This window comes from Balaenoptera borealis (assembly GCF_965194805.1).
Source record: "Balaenoptera borealis genome assembly, chromosome: 2".
Classification (NCBI taxonomy): Eukaryota; Metazoa; Chordata; class Mammalia; order Artiodactyla; family Balaenopteridae; genus Balaenoptera; species Balaenoptera borealis.
Window position 1 is genome coordinate 50401750 of NC_138867.1, and position 24604 is coordinate 50426353.

The 24604-nt window shown below is 43.2% G+C and overlaps 1 long non-coding RNA gene across 1 annotated transcript; it reads right to left on the reverse strand.

The window, feature by feature from the left end:
- Positions 1-2349: 2349 nt before the first annotated feature.
- LOC309624475 lies at positions 2350-24473 on the reverse strand. The gene is made up of 2 exons (XR_014241958.1): positions 7527-24473; positions 2350-7108 (listed from the first exon to the last, which is right to left on the reverse strand). It is a non-coding gene; the product is annotated as an uncharacterized lncRNA (long non-coding RNA).
- Positions 24474-24604: the final 131 nt, after the last annotated feature.

Sequence of the window (24604 nt, forward strand, 5' to 3'; positions counted from 1 at the left end):
AGATCAATGATAGAAAACCCAGAGATAAACCCACGCATATATGGGCACCTAATGTATGACAAAGGAGGCAAAAACATACAATGGAGAAAAGACAGCCTCTTCAACCGGTGGTGCTGGGAAAACTGGACAGCTACATGTAAAAGAATGAAATTAGAACACTTCCTAACACCATACACAAAAATAAACTCAAAATGGATTAAAGATCTAAATGTAAGGCCAGACACTATAAAACTCTTAGAGGAAAATATAGGCAGAACACTCTATGACATAAATCACAGCAAGATCCTTTTTGACCCACCTCCTAGAGAAATGAAAATAAAAACAAAAATAAACAAATGGGACCTAATGAAACTTAAAAGCTTTTGCACAGCAAAGGAAACCATAAACAAGACGAAAAGGCAACCCTCAGAATGGGAGAAAATACTTGCAAATGAAACAACAGACAAAGGATTAATCTCCAAAATTTACAAGCAGTTCATGCAGCTCAATATCAAAAAAAACAACCCAATCCAAAAATGGGTGGAAGACCTAAATAGACATGTCTCCACCGAAGATATACAGATTGCCAACAAACACATGAAAGGATGCTCAGCATCACTAATTATTAGAGAAATGCAAATCAAAACTACAGTGAGGTATCACCTCACACTGGTCAGAATGGCCATTATCAAAAAATCTAGAAAAAATAAATGCTGTAAAGGGTATGGTGAAAAGGGAACCCTCCTGCACTGTTGGTTGGAATGTAAATTGATACAGCCACTGTGGAGAACTGTATGGAGGTTTGTTAAAAAACTAAAAATAGAACTACCATACGACCCAGTAATCCCACTACTGGGCATATACCCTGAGAAAACCATAATTTAGAAAGAGTCATGTACCACAATGTTCATTGCAGCTCTATTTACAATATCCAGGACATGGAAGCTACCTAAATGTCCATCGACAGATGAATGGATAAAGAAGATGTGACACGTATATACAATGGAATAGTACTCAGCCATAAAAGGAAACAAAACTGAATTATTTGTAATGAGGTGGATGGACCTAGAGTCTGTCATACAGAGTGGAGTACGTCAGAAAGAGTAAAACAAATACCGTATGCTAACACATATATATGGAATCTAAAAAAAGAAAAAATGGTACTGATGAACCTAGTGGCAGGGCAGGAATAAAGACGTAGACATAGAGAATGGACTTGAGGACACGGTGTGGGAGGGGGAAGCTGGGGCGAATTGAGAGTAGTATCGACGTGTATATACTACCAAATGTAAAATAGATAGCTAGTGGGAAGCAGCCACATAGCACAGGGAGATCAGCTCAGTGCTTTGCAATGACCTAGAGGGGAGGGATAGGGAGGGTGGGAGGGACACTCAAGAGGGAGGGGATCTGGGGATATATGTATGCACATGGCTGATTCACTTTGTTGTACAACAGAAACTAACACAGTATTGTGAAGCAATTATACTCCAATAAAGATCTATTAAAAAAAAAAAGAAAAGAAAGTGTGAAATAAGAGGCAGCTTTCTCAGGTAAACTCCTAGTGGGCCAAGGGTTGTAAATTCAGATGCCCACAAGGGCTAGGCAGGCAAGGGGATGGAATGGCGAGGGTCTAAGACACTAGGAGTAGTGGAGACTGTGTTGAAATAGTGAGCACATGACTGTGTTCGGGGCAGATGCTGCAGCCCAAGGTGGTCACTGTGGCCAATGTTGCCAGGTCTTCTAATTTTTTAAGTGAAGTTAGAGATCCATTTCTTTTTTTTTTTTTTTAAGAATCAATGCAGTTTTGTGCATTCTGTTACATTTTTTAGTTTTTTTTTTTTTAATTCTTTTCCTTTTTAATTTTATTTATTTATTTATTTTATTTTTGGTTGTGTTGGGTCTTCGTTTTTGTGCGAGGGCTTTCTCTAGTTGCAGCAAGCGGGGGCCACTCTTCATCGCGGTGCGCGGGCCTCTCACTATCGCAGCCTCTCTTGTTGCGGAGCACAGGCTCCAGACGCGCAGGCTCAGTAATTGTGGCTCACGGGCCCAGTCGCTCCGCGGCATGTGGGATCTTCCCAGACCAGGGCTCGAACCCGTGTCCCCTGCGTTGGCAGGCAGACTCTCAACCACTGCGCCACCAGGGAAGCCCCGAGATCCATTTCTTTAGTGTAAAAATTTCCTGTTTTTTTTTTTTAAACACCGGCAATGAATTTTAAATATTTTTAAGCACTGTGTAAACACAACATGCCTGGGACTCCAAGGGCTGCTAGTTTGATGTCTGTACCATAGATAGTAGGATGAAACCCAGGGCAGCCTCTTATCAGCACCCATGCCCTCCCAAGGGGAATAATCATAGTCTTCACTATATGGTTTACAAAATGCTTTCACATCCACAACTGACTTGAATCTCTCAACCAGGGACATTTTTTTTTTTTTTTTTTTTTTTTTAGGTAAACAGGCCCAGGGAGGTTTTGTGCTTTGCCTGAGTTAACACTGCCCTGGTGGGGGTCAGCCTCCTGCTGTTCGGTCCACAACTTAAACTATTTCTGCTTTCTCTGGATGGAAAGGCAGGGAACAGCTGAGCCTAGGATAAGAAAGTCAATTCTGGGCAGCCGAGAGGCAGAGAGGAGGCGAGCTGAGCAACGTGAGCAGCTGCTTTGGGACCCCTGTGAAGTTCCCAGAGTCCTACACCATGGTTAGCACTGACAGCCCTGACTGTCCCCAGAAAAACGAGATGAATGCTGGTGTTGCTCAGCTAAGGCCTGGGCCCTGGAAGATGCCTCTCCTTGATGTGCGTGATCATTGAATCTGAAGAGCTATGACCTCAGGTTCAAGGTTCCCCCTGGAACTTGGAGAGAAAAGGGAAAGCAGCATCTGAATCCAGCCCCTCCCTCAGGCAGAGGAGGCCATGGCTTCCATTCCTTATGGCTCCCATCCACCCCCCGCCCCCAGGGTACAGGCTGGAGGAGGCCTCTGAATCCACGCATCTGTTGTGACCACCACGTCTGGGTGCCTAGGCTTCTTCATTCAAACAAAATGCTCGACTTAACCCAGAAGGTTCTAGGTTCTAGTTTCCTAATGGATCAAGGATGCTACCCGGGGGCCAGACTGTGACCTCCCAGTTTCTAAAGGGTTTGGAGAGGGCCGGTCACCTGGTAACTAGTGAGCCCACAACACACACACACAGTGCCTCCTCCAAGGGCAGCCCTTCCCGCAGTACATGTAGGCCCTGTTGGACACAGTGCCACAAACAAAAGGGAAAGCCGCACAGAAAAAATGAAATATAAAAATAGAGATTTCAAATTCTCATAACTGTATTCTCCCATTCCCAACCAATATTTTTCTCCCTGGGAATGGAAGGAGCACACATGCCCTCCCCACCTCACACCCCACCTGCCGTCCATCTTCTTCCCTCACCAGGGAAGTGACTTGGCTTTAACTCAAATAGAAGAAATATGGGGAAGCTTTTCTGAGAGGCTCAGGTCGAGGGGGTGTGCCTGAAGCTTAGCACATCGGGCACTGCTCAAGCAGACTGTGTGAAGGCCTCATAGCCACAGCACCATTGTCTGTTACTTTCTCATTATCCCCTCAGCCTCTGGGATCGAAGCAGATGAAAAATGGATGAATGGGGACCTGTCCAGTCTGACTGTTGGACCCACCCAGCTCCCAGCAGCACTCGCAGGAAGGGAACCTCACATTTATGATGAACGATGTGCCAGGTACTTCCACCTCATCCTCCTATTTCATCTTCTCTGTAGTCTGTGAGTCAAACAATGCCGTGTGTGGTTCATGGGGGAGAGGCTATGCAGGTGGTCCAGGATTGCACAGATTATAAGTGGCCAAACGAGCATGTGAACCCAGGTCAGTCTGCACCCCAGGCTGTCCTCTTTTCCCAAATTCAGGCCACCTAGATAGAAATCTATCAGGCCTACTGTTCCCAGGGCCACCACTACAGGGCACAGCTGTGCAAGTTGTGAACCGCCAGCTCTGAGGGGCGGTGTCCTCATCCATCTCTGCTTCGTGTGCCCCTAGAGTAGTGTGTGGCACAGCTGCACACCTGAGGTGGCAGCCCTGCCTCCCACTACAGCAAAAGTAAATTCTGGTGAAATAACGGATTCTTTGTTGGAGGTTGGCTGGGATAAAGTGTTTAATCAGCTACCCCAAATGTGGACTTATTCTAAGAAATACCACAGTATTTTTCTTTGGTTTAGCAGAAATTCCAGTTTTCAAGTTGTTGACTGCTCTGTGTGCAGGAGTTTATGGCATTAATTTAGAACCTGCCTCAGAACCAGAAGGGGCCGAGCCTTGCCTTCTGGGAGCTGAACTTGCAGTGTGAGAGACTGCTCAGCTGAACTGGGGAATAAGGAGTCATTCCCTCCAGTAGAAAAAAAAAAAAAACAAACCCAGGTCTAGATAGGCCTCTTCAGCTCCTTTCGGTGCATCTTCCCCGAAGCTGGTGGAGGAGCCAGTGTCTCCAGGAGGGAGGGATCTGACTCTTGCCGCGTGTCTGACACACCCTGCAGGCTAGCCTAGGGAAGGAGAGCTGTTAGCCGCCCTGGATGAAATCCCGCAGGGAACTTCCTAATCAGAAGAGAAGGACCCTGGCATCACACACGTGGAAGGAGGCAGTGGCAATGCGTGAGGAAGGTATCATTTCTGAAAAGAGAGTGTGATGTGCCAGGCAGGGTTTTTAATACTCAGGTTGAAAAGGGTTTTAGGCGCAACCTGGCATCATGGGCAATAATCTACTTTAATTCAATTTGTCATAAAAAGATGCCACTTTTTATATAACACATGAGAAAATGCCACACTTATCTTGCTAAGTAAGTACCGTGGCTCCACTCATGTGGCCAGAGCCCAGTACACACAGAACCCCTGGGGTCAGGTCACTGTAGCTGGTGGGTCAGCTGTGACACTGCTTCAACCACATAGCTCAGGTCACTAGACTAGGTCTGTCTCCTGGGAAGACGCTCCTTCAGGTCCACTGCCTCATGGGAAAAAAAATGATATCCAAACCCATGACCATAAATTGTCCCTTGCTTCATTTCACTTTCTCCTGATGCCTTGTCAAGCCAACAAAATAGAGAGAGCTTCTCTAGCCCTGCAAGACTGGTATCCCAAACCCAGCCAGGCAATCCACGTTCAGTTCTCTTAACCTTCCTGTATCTCCTGTTTCCAAATGCACAACATTAATCTGTACATAGCACATGTTGCACCCAAATAATTGGCAAATGTCCTTTCTCAGCATAGTCAGTGGGATCATATAAACAACTGGAAATTTAGCCACTCCACTCCTCTGTCCCTTGGAGATTAAGAAAAAATTGCACATCTAGGAACGATATGTGCAAAGGTAGTCTCCTGGCAATTTGCAGCCAATTACAAGTATACATTGCTTTGCACAATGGATGTGCTACTGAAAAGGTTATATGCAAATTGAATTTTTGTAAATTGAATTATATTTAACATGCACCAAGGGAACTGGCTATTTTAGGGACACCAAAGTTGAATTCATTTTGTGGAGCAGGGAACCCTTTGTAAAGCAAATTACCATGCTTCAATTCATATATTCTTTGATAAGGTCAGGTTTTATTATTTTGCACCTTTTTGAACTAGAGCATGCCTACAGTGTTAAAATGGTAATAATAAGATATTCAGAGACTTCACCAAATTCTAGAAGTAAAAGAAGGACAGAGTGAAAACTAACTTTGATTCTCTTCCTAAGGGAAAGGATGAACTGGACATCAAGGAGACTTTCCAGCATCGATTGGCCTAGACTGTTGGCCTAGGCCTAGGCTCCTAGACTGTTAAGTTAAAGTAACAACCAGCTAACCAGGGCCTTGTTAACCCTTAGGCCCTCTTATCACAGGGCCTGGGGCCTAACAGCTTTTCAAGGGCCTAACAAATGTCTGAAAACTGAAAGAACACAAAGGAAAATTGCAAATCAAAATTAATAAATGTTTAATTAAAGATCTACACAATGTAACATCATGTTAACTTCATTAATTGTTAAGTTTTGTATTCATGAAAATTTAATTACCTAAGAATAAGAAAGGAAGAAACAAAACTCATTATTCACAGCTGCTATAATGGTCCACATAAAAAATCCAAAGGAATCTATAGATGAACTGTATTAGTCAATAGAGGCTGGATTATGCTGTGTTAACAATTAATCCTGAAATGTCAGTGACTTAACACAACAGCAGTTTATTCCCTTCTCATGCAGTCTGTTGAAGTTCTGAGTGACTCTCTACCATGTAGTGCTTCATCAACCCAGACTCTGCTATCTCAACTCCAGGTGTTCACACCTGTTTCAGCAGGAGAGGAGAGAGATGAAAAAATCATGCAGGAGATTTTCACTGCCTCAGCCTGGAAATGACCCACATCACTTCCACTCCCATTTCATTGGCCACAGCTGGTCACATGTCCTCTTACTGCAGGGTAAGGGTACTTGGGAAGTGTAGGCTCTTTATTTTTTTGGTATGCTCAGGGAGACCTGTAATTTCTACCATGTAAACTATTAAATTAATAAGAGCTCAGCAAGATCAATATACTCAAATCAATAGCATTCCTATACATCTGTAACAAACAATTAGAAAATGTAAATTTAAAAAGATGCCAACTTAAAATGCAACCAAAGCCATTAGAACAAATCTAACAAAAGATATGCAAGATCTTATAGAGATTAATTATAAAACTTTATTGAAGGATAGAAAAGATGTCAGTCCTCTCCAAATTAATCTGTAGATTAAATGCAAATTTGATTTAAACACTGAGTTTTCAGTGGTGGTTAGTAAGCTGATTAAGTTTGGGGATTTCTCAAGTGTTCACGACACTACTGGAGCATAGTTCAAAGCCACTGCAAGAATCAAAACCAGGTAGCACAGCAGAACAGGGACAGGCAGAGATGTCTGCAGAGACAGTAACAAAATGATCCAAAAGGTGTCGTGATTCAAAGTGCCAAGTCCACCAGGAGGTAAACGAAAACTGCCTTCTGAACGTGGTTGACTATACATACGTTCTTTTCAGTTCAAGTAGCCCAAGACCCAGGAGGGTAGAATAGATATGGGGGGTGGGGAGAGGAGGCAGATTACGGGGAAGAAAATCACAAAGAGAGATCTTCACATTTGACCTTGAGTCTTTTTTTTTTTTTTTTAATTTTTTTTTTTTTTAATTTTACTTATTTATTTATTTTTTTAAAACTTATTTATTTACTTATTTTTTGGCTGCGTTGGGTCTCCGTTGCTGCACACTGGCCTTCTCTAGATTCGGGGAGCGGGGGCCGCTCCCTGTTGCAGTGCGCGGGCTTCTCATTGTGGTGGCCTCTCCCGTTGCGGAGCATGGACTCTAGGCATGCAGGCTTCAGTAATTGTGGCACTCGGGCTCAGTAGTTGTGGCTCACAGGCTCTAGAGCGCAGGCTCAGTAGTTGTGGCACACGGGGCCAGTTGCTCCGCGGCATGTGGGATCCTCCCGGACCCGGGCTCGAACCCATGTCCCCTGCATTGGCAGGCAGATTATTAACCACTGCGCCACCAGGGAAGTCCTTGACCTTGAGTCTTAACCACGTCCACATAATTTAGGCACAAAGGATCTACTCTTATACATATTTTTCGACATGGAAAAATCCATACACATCATGTTTCCTCAGAGTCTGAGCACTTGCAAATCACCAGCTACATCATTCCTTTCACCTATATTTAATTTAATTAGTCAAGAAGTGGGTCATGGAATGGAGATTTCTCCACCTTCAAATAAATAAAACAAAATTTTCTTAAAAATGATAGATTCATACCCAGTTTTCTTTTTGATCCTCATTAAATCAATGACAATGAACAAAGTGGCTCCTTAGTATTTGCTCTGAAGTCAATTGCTTTTAATGCATGTCAGGTAATCCTAAAAATGAATTCCACCAACCTTTGTGGGGACTCTCAGACAAATGCTGAGCACGAATATAAAGAAGTGTTTCCACAAAGAACTGTGTGCCTTACACCCTCACTGTAGGCTACCATTAGAGCAGGACAGTGCCGACCTGCCTGTTTGATGTTTATCCACCTTTCACACAAGTCTGTAGCGACAGCAGTAACCTGAGAAGATCAGAGAAGCCTCAGAGACCTTTTAGAGTCACTCATTTGTTCATTCGCTCATTTATTCATTCAAATCAAATCTTCATCAGACACTTAATATGCACAAGACACTATGTTAGGCTCTGGACACCATCTATTCACAGATCTGTAAAGTTTTACAATTTGTTTTCTTTGTTAGAAGTACCAGCAAGGGCACAACACCTCTCAGGGGGGACTGTCCTACTTAGCATTGGAAATTGTGGTGTGGTTCAGCAGGCAAAGTAGATCACTAAAGATTAATAAAGATTACTATAGGCTAAGCGGGTTCTAAGTTCTCATGTATTCCAGAATGACCCTGGGACCTTAATGTGAATATATGGATAGCGGGAGAAATGCCTCCTCTCCGGGGTATAATAATGGCACATTTCTAGCAAAACTGATGGCTGCAGATATGGGGCAGGGAAGGTAGTCTGTGTAGTGGAGGGAGGCTGGAGAGTCCTGGGTTCCCCTGTGAGCGGGTTACGTGGAGAAATCATTCAGCCTTTCTGTGCCTCAGTTTGCTCATTTGTAAACCAGGGACAACAGTGCCCTCCTCGAAGGTTATTGTGACAAGTAAGATACCATGAGAGACGTGCTCAACACAATATCTGGCATGTGGCAAGTACCCAGATGAGCACTGAAGGAACCAACAAATGAAGGAATGGAAAAGTAGCTCATGTAGAAGCCAGAGAATAGGACAGAGCACCAAGAACTCCACAGAGGAACAAACCAGGGTGTCTTTTTCTTCTCACCCTTGCTCTCTTTCTTTCTGTGTTGGGCTAAGGTGGGCCAGGAGGGCCACGTGTGGAAAGACCCAATGCTGAAAAGCTGGCTTTTCTGGATTATTGGGGACACATGAGAGGAAGGGGATGCAGTGTTTTTCAAAATTGGTCTGTCAAATAGGATAGTCCTAGGTCTACAGAAATTCCAGAATTTCAAATATTCTTCATTAAAGATACTTACATTGAAGCAATTGCCCTACTTTTAGTTTCAAAATTATGCTTGCTGTTCACTTGGGCCTTATGAGTTTGTCCAGTCCTGTTCTCACCTGACTCTCCCCGGAGCCTTGCTCACCTTCCCACTTGCAGTAACAGCGTGGGGGGATGAGCGTGGGGGGATGGGCGTTGGGGGCGGAGCACCACGAAGTCCTGTACTCCGGACTCAGCCCTGGATAAAGAGCTTTGAGAATTAACTGCAACTGTCTCTGAGGAACTTGATCTCTGGTCTCTCTTCCCTCCCTCACCATGATTTTACATGCTCTGATCTCCAAATAGTTTGGAGAGTTGCCATGGAAGATGATTTGTATATCTGTAAAAACTTCAGAAGTCACAGTCATCTTTAAAATGACTTCAGATTAATTGCTGAATGTGTCTTAGCTCCAGTTTACTGATCTGTAAAATGGACACAGTTCCTTTGACATTGGATGATGGAACAAGATAATGTAGAAAAAGCACCAGCCACGAACTAGGTGCTAAGGAAATGTTAATGTTGATTCTCAGTATCTCAGACAACCTTCTGATCCTCAGTTCATCCTGTAGAATGAATTAATGGCCACTGTTTTTCATCAGCATAAGGCAAGCTGGAACGAGATGATGTCATGAATGTGTGAGACACAGAGCATCTATGCCTTGTTCACAGCATGTGGGGGAACTGTAGATCCTGGCCTGGGACCAGCTATTCTTTGTGGGGCTGCGACTGTGAGTAGAGTCCTAAAAGGGGCACTGTTTCCCATCTCCATTGAGAAGCTCTCTCTGGAGTCAGTGGAGCGGTCCATTTGCTGCCACCCTCTCACTCCTCACTGTCACTGTCCCCTGGGGAAGGTGCTTCTCCCCATCAGAGGGTGGGTGTGGACTCTTAACCATGGTCATTCACTTCCCAGCTCTCAGCATGTCCACAACCTCAGTGACAGGATGCACAGAGTCTAGATTTACTTTGTGAATCTATTGAGTCTAGACTTCTTCCAACAACACATGGAAGGCCCAGTGGGGGAAACACAAGCCAGCAAATCTCTACTGCAGTCCTTAAATCAGGGAGCCAAGGTACAAGAAGCCAGGGTCACGTTCCAAAGCCTCAGGCTCCTCGGCCAGTTGGGCACCTGTCAGGATGTGTGCATTCCATTTCCCAGTCTGTTTAAAATCCTGAGCTGCATTTTCCCCAGATATGAACGGGTCCTCGTTTCCACCATTCCCCTATGTAGGTGAGGGCTTGGGAGCTATTAAGAAAAGAAGCTCGGTTGTCCCCCTTGGCTTATCATCACTAACCAGGCAAAGGAAAGCTTCAGCCCACCATTGATTTAGATTAGCCCCTTCGTTTCAATATTATTAATTACCCAAGTTAGCATACAGCATGTCAACATCAAACCCCTAATTTTTTTTGAATTAACTGTTTCGTTTGCAACCGCATGGCTGTACCTGCTTTCTTTCATGCTTCTAGGACCAAAACAGAAATACCTTGAAGATACATTTTTAACTGTCATAAAACAGAATTACTCGATTGCGGACTGACACATCACTCCTTTCATGGGAGGCTACCAGGTTAATCTTCTGAGGTGATATTTCCATAGTAACTTAACACTTGCCAAAGTTCTCCGTTGCATTCCGTGCAAAGTAAGCAGAAGGGTTAATTTAGTTCTCTAATCTTGTGTTATAAGCCTAATTATTTTACATGTCTTCATTTCATTAATGAATTGCGGCTTTTTACATGCAGCTCCTTCCCCATTGCTTTTGTTTAAACCTCCTGGTGGGAAGGGATAGATTAATTTTGTTGTGCCTTAATGAAACTGTATGCTACATTAGATTTCACCATTTGGCATGCACTGCCAACATCACCATTATGCATAATGAATTATTTTTTGTGAGTCCCAAACTACTGTAGACCTTCAGTGTTCTCCTTCAGATATTGTGACTATGCAACGGGCAGGCACAGGACAGCAAGCTCAGTCATTGCCCCTCATGTCTAAGGAAACTGCCTGGTGGTTTTTTACTTTCTGTCACCTGCGTGGAAGGGTCTAGATTTCCCCTTGCCATGGGGAGCTCAGATATCCAGTTGATTTCCAGTGAGCATCTCAAATGAAACTAGCATGTTGATTTTGAGGTTTTGTGGGGCAAAGCACTGTGCTGGGCAACTTGAGGCAGGGCAAAAATTTGTTCAGTCTTTGTCTTCACAAACAACAAGGATTCACTGTTGCTCCTGTGTCTGCAGGACATCTGGCATCTGCCTGGTCTTGACTGAGCTTGACTAGTAGTTCTGCTTCAGGCTGCAGTGTCTGGGGCAGCTCTGTTCCTCATGTCTCCATTTTTCCTTCTGGGATCAGCAGACTAGCCAACGTCTGCTCTTCTCATGCTAATGGCAGAAGCTCAAGCAGGCAGGTGGAAATGAGCAAGGTCTCTTAAGGCTTAGGCTTACCACTGACACACAATTACCTTTACCCATTTATTGTTGGCCTAAGCAAGTCACAAGACTAAGTCCAAGGTCTTAGAGGCGGGGAAGTTTTCTCTTCTGTGAGTTGGCCATGACAAGACTGTACTTACAGGGACTGGCAAATAATTGGAGCCAACAAATTGTTCATAAGTTTCTAAGAGTTGGCTGAATTCTTGGTGTGGCAATCCCAGTGTTTCAAAGCTGGAGCCATTTAATCTCACAGTTAAGGCCAGCCCCAGCCAAGACTTGAGATCCTTCAATTCCCTGCCTCAGGATAAGGCTAGTTCCAGAGTCTGGGCATCTTCTTTTATCTTCCAAAGACTTCTTGACTTCACCTGCTTCTCTCACTCCTCATCATCTCTCAGTTGGCAATAGTGTCCTAACCAGCTCCCTTCTCCGAGTCCCCTTCAACCTCATCCACCAGAGGTGTTTCCCATCACCGCTGGGACAATGTCCAAACTTGCTGACATGGCATATAAGGCCTTCCATGATCTGACTGCTTCCTCTCCGGCCTTATCTCTCTTCCCTGATATTATGGTGGATTATCCGCTGGGCCTTTGCATAGACAGTCCCCCTAGTGGAGTCCCCTCTATCGCTATTACTCATCCTTTAAGATTCAGCTTATATGTCATTATGATTTTGCCCATATTGCATAGCATATGTTCTGTGATAAAACATTTCACTTTCTAAAAGGCTTATCTTCAATATGATTGATAATATTCAAGGAATAATGGACTTGATTTTTTTTCTGATACATAGTAAATGCATAGTTATTAAAATTAAAAGTGTCCATCCACATACCCCCAAAGATCACCTTGTGTTCCCTATAACTTCTCCCACATTTTCAAAACAGTGAGGAAGGCCATTTGAATGCTTAAAATCGTAGAGTTGGAGAGGGCTCTGAGAAGCCAATCATTCTGTCTTTGGCAAGTTCATTGCTTTAATGGCATAATATTTAAGTTGTTAACATTTATTGAGTGTCTCCTACATGCTGAACACTGTTCTACATGACTTACATGTATTCACTCATTAATCCTTTTAATAACCCTATGAGATGCCAATGAAATCATCTCTATCTTATGGAAAAGAAAATGGAGGCTCAGAGTGGTTAAGTAACTTGCCCAAGATCACACAGCTAATGAGAGTGGACCCCTCTATTCAAACTCAACCATATGGCTCGAATCCATGCTCTTACCCTATCCATATAATATCACCTCTAGTAGAGTTTAACGCCTCCATTATTCTATAGGTGTGACTATCCTCAGCACCTAGACTTTGCTGCAGTGCCGCCTGTTCTCCCTGTGGGAGGGAGGGATGATTGGCCAGAGGCTGGCAGGACACCTTGAAAAGGTGACCTCTTGGAAATGGACAACTCAGTACTCTGTGATTCTCTGGTCTTGGTTTAAGAAGTTCCTTGTGTCAGGAGCCACGTTGGTATCATTTTGACAGAATCCTCAGCTGCTGGCCTTTTCTGCTGTCCTGTGCATTTTTTGGTCTCCAGAGATAGCCTGAACTTTCCAGCTCTAAGCAAGAAAGCTTTGGAACCAAACCATCCAATTTCTGCCTGACACTCATAAGTACAACCCCTGTTGAACATAGCAGAGGCCTCTCTTTTTCTACAGAAGAACCTCAAGGCCAGGTGCTAGGGCTTCTGCTTTACAGTATCTATGCTTTACTTGCCCTATCTTTAAAAAAAAAAATCCTCTCCTGAGTCATTTTTGCACCTGATTGTTTGGGATTTTGTGGAAGCTGTGCATGTCAATTAAACAGCTCATTCCTGTCACATGCCTGTCACATTCAGTGGGAGCCCGCATGTCACAGCTTTTGAAATGACGCAACCCAGATGCTATCGATCAGCTCAGTGTCTCTTGGAGAAACCCATGCTCAGCTGCATCCCTGTGGGTGATAAACAGGATGGATGCCCCTATCCCCTGATGAAGTATTTATATCTACAAATGTACAACTCAAAAGGAATTACCACCAATATTCTTTTAATTGGAATTATGTTTCTTCTTCCTAAGCAGATACGTGCAAGCTCCTTTTCTGCAGAAGCCATCCGTAGAAAAGGAACATGTGTGTGAGAGACGGGCCGTTTAATCTTTCCCTGTAATCAGCTCCCCGGAGCCTGAGTGCTGAGTCTGTAAAAGTAGCAAGCCCCGGCTGCTCTCCTGCTCGAGGCTGGCGTGGCCTGCCCCTCCCCTTCTTCGTGACTTTGGCAGTGGGACTCCTTGGAAAGCAAGCATTTTCCACCCTGAGCAAGATTCTCCATCAAAATCAGACACCCTAGAAAAATAGAGCTTAGGCGAAGCGGCTTTTCTGATCCCATTATTGATAAGCTCTTAGAGCTCATCAATGAAAATTAGAACTTGTTAATCCTGTACATTTCCCCGCCCCCCACCCCTTGATTTTTAATTACAGAAGAAAGAAGTAATGGATAACTTCTGGGGCTGCAGAGACACCAAGGCTGTCAAGGGAAAATTAAATTTACAGTCAGAGAGTTTTGTTTTCTCAAGTGTCCTTGTAAAATGCAAAAAAGGCTCCTGGCATCACCAAGGCAATTCAGCTGGTTTCCTAAACTGGCAGAGTTTTCCTCGAAGAAGCCCTCCTTCGTTTGCCAAGGGAGTGTATTAATGACAAGGACTGGACCTAAAGGGAACTCATTCAGAAGAAAACTGCATTAAAAGAACATTAAGGGCGATGTTTTAAAGTCTGATTTAAACTCATGAAAGCAAGATTTATTGTTGAAGCCAAATCGTCGAGCTGATGCGCCCTGACTGGTAATGCGTTCTGATTGGAGCACAGGGGATTGAATCTGTTCAGAAACATCACTCACCGGGGGCCCGGGCGCTCCTGCTGGGGGAGAGGAAGACAGCCATGGGAGAAATGGGCTGGGCAGCCACATTTCTGAAGGCAGGTGGGCTAACATCCCACAGGGGCCAACCCACCAGGGAAGCAGGAGGAGGAGGGCAGTGCCGGCTGAGGTCAGCCTTGACAGCAGCAGGCAGCTTAGCAGCCTCTGAGCTTCCCATGGCTGCTGGAGGGCCACTCCCTGAGGAGGCTGGAAGCTCAGCAGGATGTCCCAAGCCCTCTCCTCTGAGTCCTTAACCCCTCCTGTGAATCCTCTCTGGCCACCCCTCCCGCAAGCAAATAGACCCAGAGCAGAATGGTCAGCCCTCTTACTCCAACCTGCTGCTCTGCTTCACTTGTCCATACTCTGCTTTGGAGTAATACGGTGCAGGTCTCTTACCTGTGCTGCAGACCTGGACTCCAGCCAAAAGGCCGGTTGCTGGCCTTCTTGCCAGTTCGGGTCTGATTTCTAGATTAGCGGTGTTAGTACCAGTGTTGGAAATGCACACTAGAGTCCCCCAGAGAAAAATCAAAGAAAACAGCCTCAAGCTTGTGCCCTTTCCTGCCCCCCAGTGCAGGGGTGTTGCCAGAGAACTTGCCACCTCTCCCGACGCCAGCTTTTAGAGCTCAGCCTGCCATGGCATCGCATTCAATTCTGAGGAGCAGCCCCACTGCAGTGCAGCTTGGTGCTTTTTCAACAAGGGCCTGGAACTGATTCCATTTCAAGCTTTTCCTGGTGTCCCAGTGCCTGGACAGACATCCATTTCCTGGTGCCTATGGCCCTCTAAATCTTGTGGAATCCTTACCATGTATGGATATAGGCTTGTCTTTTCAAGTGATTGGATTTGAACAGCCAAGGGACTCTAGGGATGTGGATACGAAGTCATCTGCCAAAATTAGAGGAGCCGAGAGCATCCCACAGGGAGAGACACAGAAGCCTCTGGTGAAGGCAGAACGGGGGTCTGAGACCAGGAAAGCCCACTGGAGTCAGGGTGCAAATGGGGCTCAGTGACAGGGTGGAGAGATGGGTCAGGTGTCCAGGCGATTAGCAAGGGCTGTGTGATCCTTTCAACATGTGTCCATTTATCTGTATGTTGAGTGCTTCACAGTGTCAGTGAGGATGAAGCTGTGTAAACAAATAAGCATAGTAAATGTGATAAATCATATAATAGAGGAAGGTACAAATTATAGTCAGAAGCAACTGGGGTGACGGTCGGGGAGGCCTTCCCAGAGGTGGTGGCAACTGAGTTGGGTCTTGAAAGGGAAAGAGATATTTGCTAAGAGGGCAAATGAGTAGGAAGTGGGCGTGGTATGAGGTGAAGCTCAGAGCACGGCCTGGCTGGGGGCAAGTGGCCAGTTCCCTCTGGGGAGGAGGGAGCTGTAAAAGAAGAGACTGGAAATGTCCTCAGAAGCATGATCGCAAAGGTTCTCTGTGTCATTCCAAGAAATATTAACTATCTCATGCAGCCAATAGGAAGCAGTTGAATACGTTTTAGGTAGCCTCTGAATTTTTACTAGTTTGAGGTAGCTGAAAACCCACAACTGACCATACTGCTACCCTACTTATAATATTAAGAGGGAGAGACCAGAGGGGAGCCCACATCAGTTTGGAGGCTGTGATGAAAGCTGTGAACTTCCTCCCCAGAAAACTGCTTATATGTTCACAATTGTGCATATGATTTCATGATTTTCACGGACCCCCTAAAACCCACCCATAAACCCTAGCTTATAAGCCCTCACTCTGAAGGTATTTGTGGGAAATAAGTTGTTCTCTACGGAATATTTCATAGTTCTTAGGAGATGTGTGCTGCAGTATTTAACAATTATATGTCACAATGCCTGCAACTTACTTTCAGATGGTTTGACAACAAATTTTCAAAAGCATGTGTGTGTTCTGTGGGGAGAGAGAATGGGAGGAAGGTAGAATCGGGGGGGAGGAAGCAATTGAGGCAAAAAGTTAACAATTGATGAATCTAGGGCAAGTGTATATTGGTATTCATCACAATTTCTTTCAACTTTTCTGTACATTTGAAATTTTTAAAAATAAAAACAAAGCAAAATAAAATCCTCGCTCAAGGCAGAAGCAGAAGGAATGAATCTAAAATGAATTTTATTCATTTATATTCCTTCACCATATACTGTCTGAATACCTACTATAGCTGCTCAATAGTTAGTCGGAACAGTCAATAGGACTTAGTGCCTGACAGGAGGTGGGTGGGGGAGGTGAAGGAGGAGGCACTGTGAAGGAGCCCGAAGTGAGCAGCGTAAATGATGGGTAGTTCAATTAACAAGGAGACAATAGGCAGAGGGCAGCAGGCCATAGGAGGCGAGATGAGTTCGATTCCGTGGGCAGCATTTTAAAAGGTGTGTTGATGAACTTGAATGAGTCTGAGGTAGAGCCACCAGAAGTAAGGGGAATTAAGACAGAGAAACAGTATGGACTAAGGACAGGGAGCTATTTGGGAGGAAATGAGGGTGAGTGATAAGTCTGACAGTTGTCTGCAGATATGAAAATCCAGGAAAAGTTGTAGACTTGCTTTACATGATCTAAGAGGACTACCCTTGGAAGATGGGTGACAGCTATGGAGATAGATCGGGCTCAGGGTGTAGGGGGAGCTTCGTTCTTGCTGCACGGTTGGACAGCTCTGACACCAGGCTCTGTGTCAGGCACAAGTGCTGGCTAGAGACAAGGATAAGCAAGGCGGGGCCTCTGCTTGGGGTAGCACAGTCAATACTGGGCAAAAGAAAAGTTTCATTGCTTGGCACAGACCTTCACAGTCTTATAAAACTTATGATTGTCTATTCAATGTCTTTCCGTTCCATCCAGGCACTTAGGAGGACTAAAATCACAACATACACAAAATGCACAAGGCTTATGGTGGAAAATAGAAATCACAGCTCTCTGAGGTAAGTAGCTATTTCCAAAATTTCATGGTCCCTCCCTAACTTGTCGTACCTCCATAACACACATGTACAGCTAAAAAGAGGACTGGCCTTCTGTAGCGACATTTGAACAGGAAAGAAAGGTAGGAGTCTTCCAAGAGGGAAAAGGAGGGAGACGTTCCAGGTGAATGACATAGCAGAATGGAAGCTTAACCATCCCAGTCATCCTCCCCAGTCCTCTTTCAGGAAAATGGATTTGAGAACTGAAGGAAAACCCGGAATATAGAACCCTAGTTTCTTCTAGGGTCTTGTCTGCTGTGTCCTGTCCTACCCTATTCCAGGGCTATTTATTTATCTCCCTGGATTTAGGGCTTCGCTACTGCTCAGGGGCTGTAAGAGAAAGCCCAGTGTTCCCTTCTGGAGGTGCCTGAACTCAAGTACCTGCAAGATTTGGCAGAAACCTTTAAGTCTTATTTTGCTTTCAGTCTCTTTCCTCTCTGTCCCCCAACTAAGCATGCAAAGAACTGTGTAAACTGTATCCCTCCCTGCCCCAGCACTGTTCTGGCTGCTTCCCTCACTTCCCAAGGGAAGATATGGAAATTGCCTTTAAAAATTCTCAGTAGACAGTCATCAGGTCATTACCATCCACCCCCTCCTCCAAATCTCCAAGGCGAACATTTATGGAGCATTTTCTCTGTGCCAGGCATCTTGTGGGTTCTTCACATGCATTTCATCTTCATAGCAGCCCTATGAGGAAGATACAATTAACCCCTTTCTACAGATAAAAAACGGAAGGTTAGAGCATTTAAGTAACACGTCCAAGGTCACTGGGCCAGGATGTGAGAGGGCAAATGGTGGGATCCACATGGGGTTGACTTCAGAACCCAGAACCCAAGGTCTTAAAAATCCACAAGCCAGCTACACTGTCTCATCCTAGAGGGCTTTGTGGATTCTGAAAATGATAATAAACACATAGTGATACTGTGTTTCAGGCTTTGATCTAAGGACTTTACATATATCAATTCCATTAACTTCAAAACAACCCAATAGTGTTGAGGTCAACACTATTGTTATTGGAAATAAACAAACTGAGGCACAGAGAAGTTAAGTTGCCCAAGGTCAGAATTTTAACTCAGGTGGTCAGCTCTTACCTATGTTGCTATGGCACCATACCTAGAAAGAAAAGCATACAGAGTATGCATGTGTGACTTGCAAGGAAGGATCTTTTTAGGAATGACACACCCAGCCTGGACTCAGTGTGCCTCATCTGGCCACTGTCCCAGCACCGCACTCGCCAGCCAGAGACTACCTGGAGGACAGTCATGTACGCATCCCTTTGCAGTCATCCTTGTCCCTGGAATCCCACACACTGCAAGAGAAGAATCATAAATGTTTCCTTGAGCTATAGGGAGGGCTTAATTTTCAAGTGTTAATAATGTGAAACTCAGGAGAAACATGCTTATACTGTGAAAATCCTGTAAAATATTAAGGTTTTTTAATTAGCATAGTTACTCTCAAAGTTAGAAAGGAAAAAAATCCTTGCTACTGGCATTTATTCATAGTTTGATTATCTCAGCCTCAATACAAAGCATTTTGGTACCTTTTTTTCCTGCCATCAGTAAAAAAGAGAATCACTAATTTGTATATCAAGAGAGGGGAAACAAGGAGAGAAGAAAGAAGGATAGGTAGGAGGGAGGGGATGGAGAAAGAAAAACTTTTTTTTAGATTCATCTATGACAGCATGGTGATGAGAATATCACGTGATCACCTAAAATTGTGTGGTCTTATTGATTCCCATTTGTGAAGTGGTTATTTTTGCCTTCGTAGGAAATATTTTGATTTAAGATTTTTATTATATGTTACCTTCCTTACATCTTAGAGTGGTTTGTCCCAGGGTGACATTTGGAATTTATTTACGATCAGCTTGGCAAGGGCCCTGACCAGTAAGAGCAGGTGCTCTGTGGTCCATGGTGTCCGTGACAGCAAACTGGACCGCAGCCCTCAGATGTCATTGATCTGGAACTTTAAAATAAGACCAATGGGAAAATAATATAGCAATGTGTCACTTCTCTCAGATCATTTTCCCTAGGATTTAAATAATCTAAAACCTAGCCAAGAATTAGGACAGCTCAGGAAGAAGACAGCTGAGCAGCTTGATGGATCTAGAAGGTCTACGTATCACGGTTCACATGCTCTGTTCACAGAAGAGTTCTTACGAGGAATTCTGTGCCAGTGGTTTTGACTTTAAAACCATTTTAATGTTTGCCTTGTTTTCATCAATCAGTAGACTGGAAGCTGCAAAGGGGAAACTACAGGGGAAAGGATTACTGCTGGAGATAGTATACATTGATGACAGCAAAAAGAGACAAGGAGACAAAAGAGTAGGGGGGGGGGAAACCCCAAGAAACAGATATAGTAACGTTAAAGGCACAAGAGTATTGGGTTATTTAGTGCAGGGCAAATAGCCCTGTACAGCCCAATCAATACCCCCAGAGGGCAGAGAATCATCACAGTTATACATGGTGATGATTCTGGACCACCAGGAAAAGAATTTGTTTTCTGGGTGAAAAAAAAAAAGATGAATGCAATGAACAGAAAAACTTTATATACAAATATTAAGATTCTTAAAAAAATTAAGTAATCCTTAAAAGAATAGCTTGTTATGTAGAAATGTGTCTTAGGGTATGAAACAGTTAATGTTACTTTGTTTACTTTATATGTATGCTCTTATATATAAAATGCATAAGAATAGATTATTCCATAGCATAAAGGAAATGGCATTATCTTTGAGAATGTTGAGTACTGAGTTTTACAGTGAATTAATAATCACAAGGTAATAAGAGGGAAGAAATTGTATTTTCCATAATTCCATGGAGGCTGGAACAATCTTTTGGTTGGGTCGAGCTGTTTTCTACCCGAAAAGTGGTTGGAGAGGGTGGTTGAAAGACTGGGCTATACTTCCCAGAGCCAAGGCTTCACAGGTGTGTGAGTTCCACGTTGCAAGCCTGCATTTTTGGAAGATAGTGGGGCAGGAGGGAGAGCCTGCAGAATGACATAAAGCTGAGAGGTACAAGATCCGATCTCTTCTCAAATGTGAATCTCTAATCAACTTACCAGATTCTCAATGTTTGTGAGAGAGGATGGGATTTTTTTAATGTGTAAAAAACAGCTAAGGAGCTGTTTTTAATATGTATTAGCCGGCTGCACGTTAAGTTGACCTTGAACTCTTGGATTTAGAAGTAGTGGAAGAAATCAAGCATAAGTAGGGTCATGAACTTGTAGGAATTGTAAGGAGGACGGATGGGTTCAGAATTTAAGGATTTGGACCAACTTGCTTACATCTCTGAAGATCAGGGAAGCCCACTGGAAATCTGGATCTCTGTCTCTCTCTTCCTCTCTCATGTATGTATGTTGCATGTGCCTTTGTATATTTTTTAACGACTACTCGTTGTCGAATACCTACTGAGTGATAGGTGCTATGCTACATACTTTAACATTCATGATTTCACTTAATCCTCAAACCAACTTTTGTGAGATAGGAATATTATTACAGTGAAGAAACTGGTGCTCAGAGAGGTTAATTCGCTTGCCCAAAGTCAGTCACACAGCCAAAGAATGGTTATTATAAAACACATTCTTCCTGCTAAGCCCCAAGCAAATTTTAATGCACCAGGAAAGCTGTTCTTCTTTATTTCCAAACCTTCATTCCCTCGAATACTCAGGGTGTCTGTCTTCTGGTTGTCAAGTTACTAAACCTTGACAACAATGAAGGAGAATTTTAATGTTCCAAGATTTCAATAGATCTGGAGTTTATGTGGGAAACCGAAGATGCGGATTTAATGTGGGACAGGGAAGACAACCATATCTTGTAGATGTAAGGCGTTTGCTCTGTATACATGTTAGGAGTCGTTTTCTTCTGCTACCACCACTGCCAGAGATAAAGCATGAATGATACCAAGTCCAGAGGACTGATATCCATCAGCAGCAGAATTTATTCCAGCCTCTTAGGAATAAATACAAGGATGTGCTGATAATTATGCCTTGATACACGAAAGAGGATATAAAAACTCTTTCTCAATTTGTCTAGTGCACTGTGAATAATAATTCTGTCCATGTGTTTAGAAGGCAAAGTATTTAAAGCTCTATTGTTATTTTCACAAAAAACAACTTAGAGAGAAGCATGTTTTCAGTATTAACCAGGAATGTGGAGTTTATCTCACAGTGCTATGCTGCCTTTTCTTTTCTAACTGGCATGAATTCCTGGTATTTAAATGCATCAGAGACACTCTACCTTCACTTTGAAATGAGAGAGCCTTACAGAATGTCAAGCAGAGCCCTTGTTTCCTGACTTCTGACCTAGCTCAGGTTTTTTTTTTTTTTCCTTTACATGACTCAGACAGGCTCTTGGAGGCCTAGAGATAAAAGGCCCTATTAGAAGTGCAAAATATGACTATTATTACCTCCTTTAATAAGGCTTCTTGCCAGTGTTTCAAATGACTAGAATCTGTTTGCTAATTATTACTCCACAGTTTCTGCAATCATTTTCTTTCCCTGAAGGAGCCTGATTCCAATGAAGATGAGGAAAAGTGCTAAAAAGTGTGTTTACTGCCATCTATGGGATGTAGCAGGCCTACGACGGCCATGGATCCCCTTCCCATGGAACTCACAGGTAACTCGTTATAAAGCCATGGGGGAATGTTCAGGGACCATAAGCACAGGTATTGCTCTGAGCCCCTACTTGCAAATACCACTGGAAAATCATTTGTTTAAAGTTTCCCGCAATATAAGTTCATATTGCTGCTTTAGAGAGTGAGACAGTATGTTTTCCTCTATTTGAGGCAATCTTATTTATGTGTATAGTAACCTATGGGCACATGGGCTCCATTCATGACTAAGGGTTCTAACCTGTGATTACCCTCAAATGTTCTAGCAGAAAATGCTAGAACTAGGAATTCATTTTCTGGATGATTCTGAATATTCTGAAGAAAGCCAGGAACCAGGAAATGATAAAGAGTCTTGAACGGCCAAAATAGATGTAAAATGTATAAGGCCAGGAACCAGGAAATGATAAAGATCTTGAAAGGCCAAAATAGATGTAAAGCATATATGCTGTGGCCTATGAACTCAACTCAAGAATCAGGCTTCCTAGGTTATTATAACAAATTCTATTGTTTTGGTATCAGAAACTTTTACTATCAGAGGCAGTAAATTACAAGATGGGGCAGGGGTTTTGAAAGACAGACATTTAAGGAAAGCAAAAGTGATGGCTCATATCCTAAGACCTAGGGAAGGAAGAGAAAACTATAAAAACAAAAACAAAACAAAAAACAAATACAAGAGTTCAAGAGAGCAAAGCAGTTTGGAAAATCACAGTATAGTGTCGCAATCAATGTTCATACTAATGATTCAGTTCTCAAATAGCAGTTAAATTTCCTGAGGTCTATTAAGTCATTAACATGACAGGCCGAAAGGACATGTCTACACAGTTCACAGAAAGAGAAATACAAATGGTCCTTAAAATATGAAAATATTCTCAACCTCATTCAGAACAAGAAAGCTTCAAATTAAGAGTAAATGAATTAAAGACAAGCCACTGACAGAGAAAATATTTGCAAAACAAATATCAGATAAGGGTCTTGTATCCACAGTATACAAAAAACTCTTAAAACTTAACAAATAAGAAAAGGAACGACCTAATTAAAAGGTAGGCCTAAGATCTGAACAGACATTCAAGCCAAACCATATTAGAAGAGACAAAGAACATTATAAGAGCCACATTCTACAATATAAATATTTTTTTAAAAAGTAGATGAGTTTATATTCTTTATTCACCGATTGACAAAACTTCAGAAGAAAAGTTTGGTCACATATTGTGCTGATGAAGGTGTGGGGAAACAAATCCGCTCAGCCAGTGATGATGGCAAGAGAAAAAAAAATGATGCAGACTCTGTGAAGTGCGATGTAACAATAGTTATCAAAATTGCAAATGCACATAACGTTTCTTAGACCCAGCGATTCTTCTCTGGGAATTTCACCTACAGTTATACTCAAACATGTACAAAATGGAGTGAATATGGAGATTATAATTGCAGCATTTTTTATAATAGGGAAAGATTGGAACAACTAAATGTCTATCAGTAGGGAACTGCTTAAAGAAATAATGTTGCACCCTTACAATGGAACAGGATGCTGCCATTGTATAGAATGATGAACTCTATGTATTGATGAAGAGTGATGATCAAGATATAAGATTTTAAAAAGCAAGGTGCAGTACAGTGTCATAGCATCTCACCTTTTGTGAAAGAAGAAAAATGCTTGTATCCATATAGAATATCTGTGGAAGGAGTTACGCCGTAACCTGGTAGCACCTGTCAGGGGTGGGGAAGTGGCAGGCTGGGGCACTGGGGTGGGAGGAAGACTTAATTATCACTCTTTACTCTTTTGTTTCTATTCTGGAAAAAAGTGATATAAAATAATTTAAAAATAAAGAAGGCAAAAGGGTATATAATACATTTTGGGATGCTTCCATTTACCCTTTTTTACATGTTGATCTTTAAAATGTTGGTTAGCTCTAGTTATCTGGACAATTCAATTATGTGGAACACCTCATTTCCTGACGATGCTAGATGAATAAGGCAGTACTCTGGTTTGCTGACTTATGCACAATTACAAAGTTAACATTATCATCATAGCACAAAAGAGATTGGAATTTAGAACAAAGGCTGGGATACTTTTCAACAAGACATTACGCAGAAGGAGAATGGATGAAGTGGAGAGAGTCTGTAACTCTCACACTGACTGAGGGCTGAAGGCCTAATGCACAAAATATATGAGCCTGTGTGAAGTGCAGTGCTTCTGTGTGTAATAGGCAAGGCTTCTGTTCCCAAAACAGCAAAGGCAGTTGCTGCCTTCGTAAGAAACGCTTTGTTAGTCACCGGCATTGACAGGGAGAATAGTGTTTGCTGCTCACTAGGTGCTTTGGAGGGACTGCAAAGAAGGCAACAGCATAATTTCTGGCCCCAGGAGAAGCCTGGCCTGTCTGCCGGACACAGAGCAGGACTCGGAATGCAAGCGAAGAGTGCTTATCACATATGAACGCTGTGCCAAGCAACCTCCTTGAAAGAATAGAGCAGAATTTGACCATCAGGCTGATAGAGATTGCAGAAACATCCTTCACCGTGTTAAAAATCTGGATGTTTCATATGGAAATTCAGATTTTTTTTTAGCTCTTTTAAAAAATGGATAATCTAGGGCTTCCCTGGTGGCGCAGTGGTTGAGAAACTGCCTGTCAATGCAGGGCACACGGGTTCGAGCCCTGGTCTGGGAAGATCCCACATGCCGCGGAGTAACTGGGCCCGTGAGCCACAATTACTGA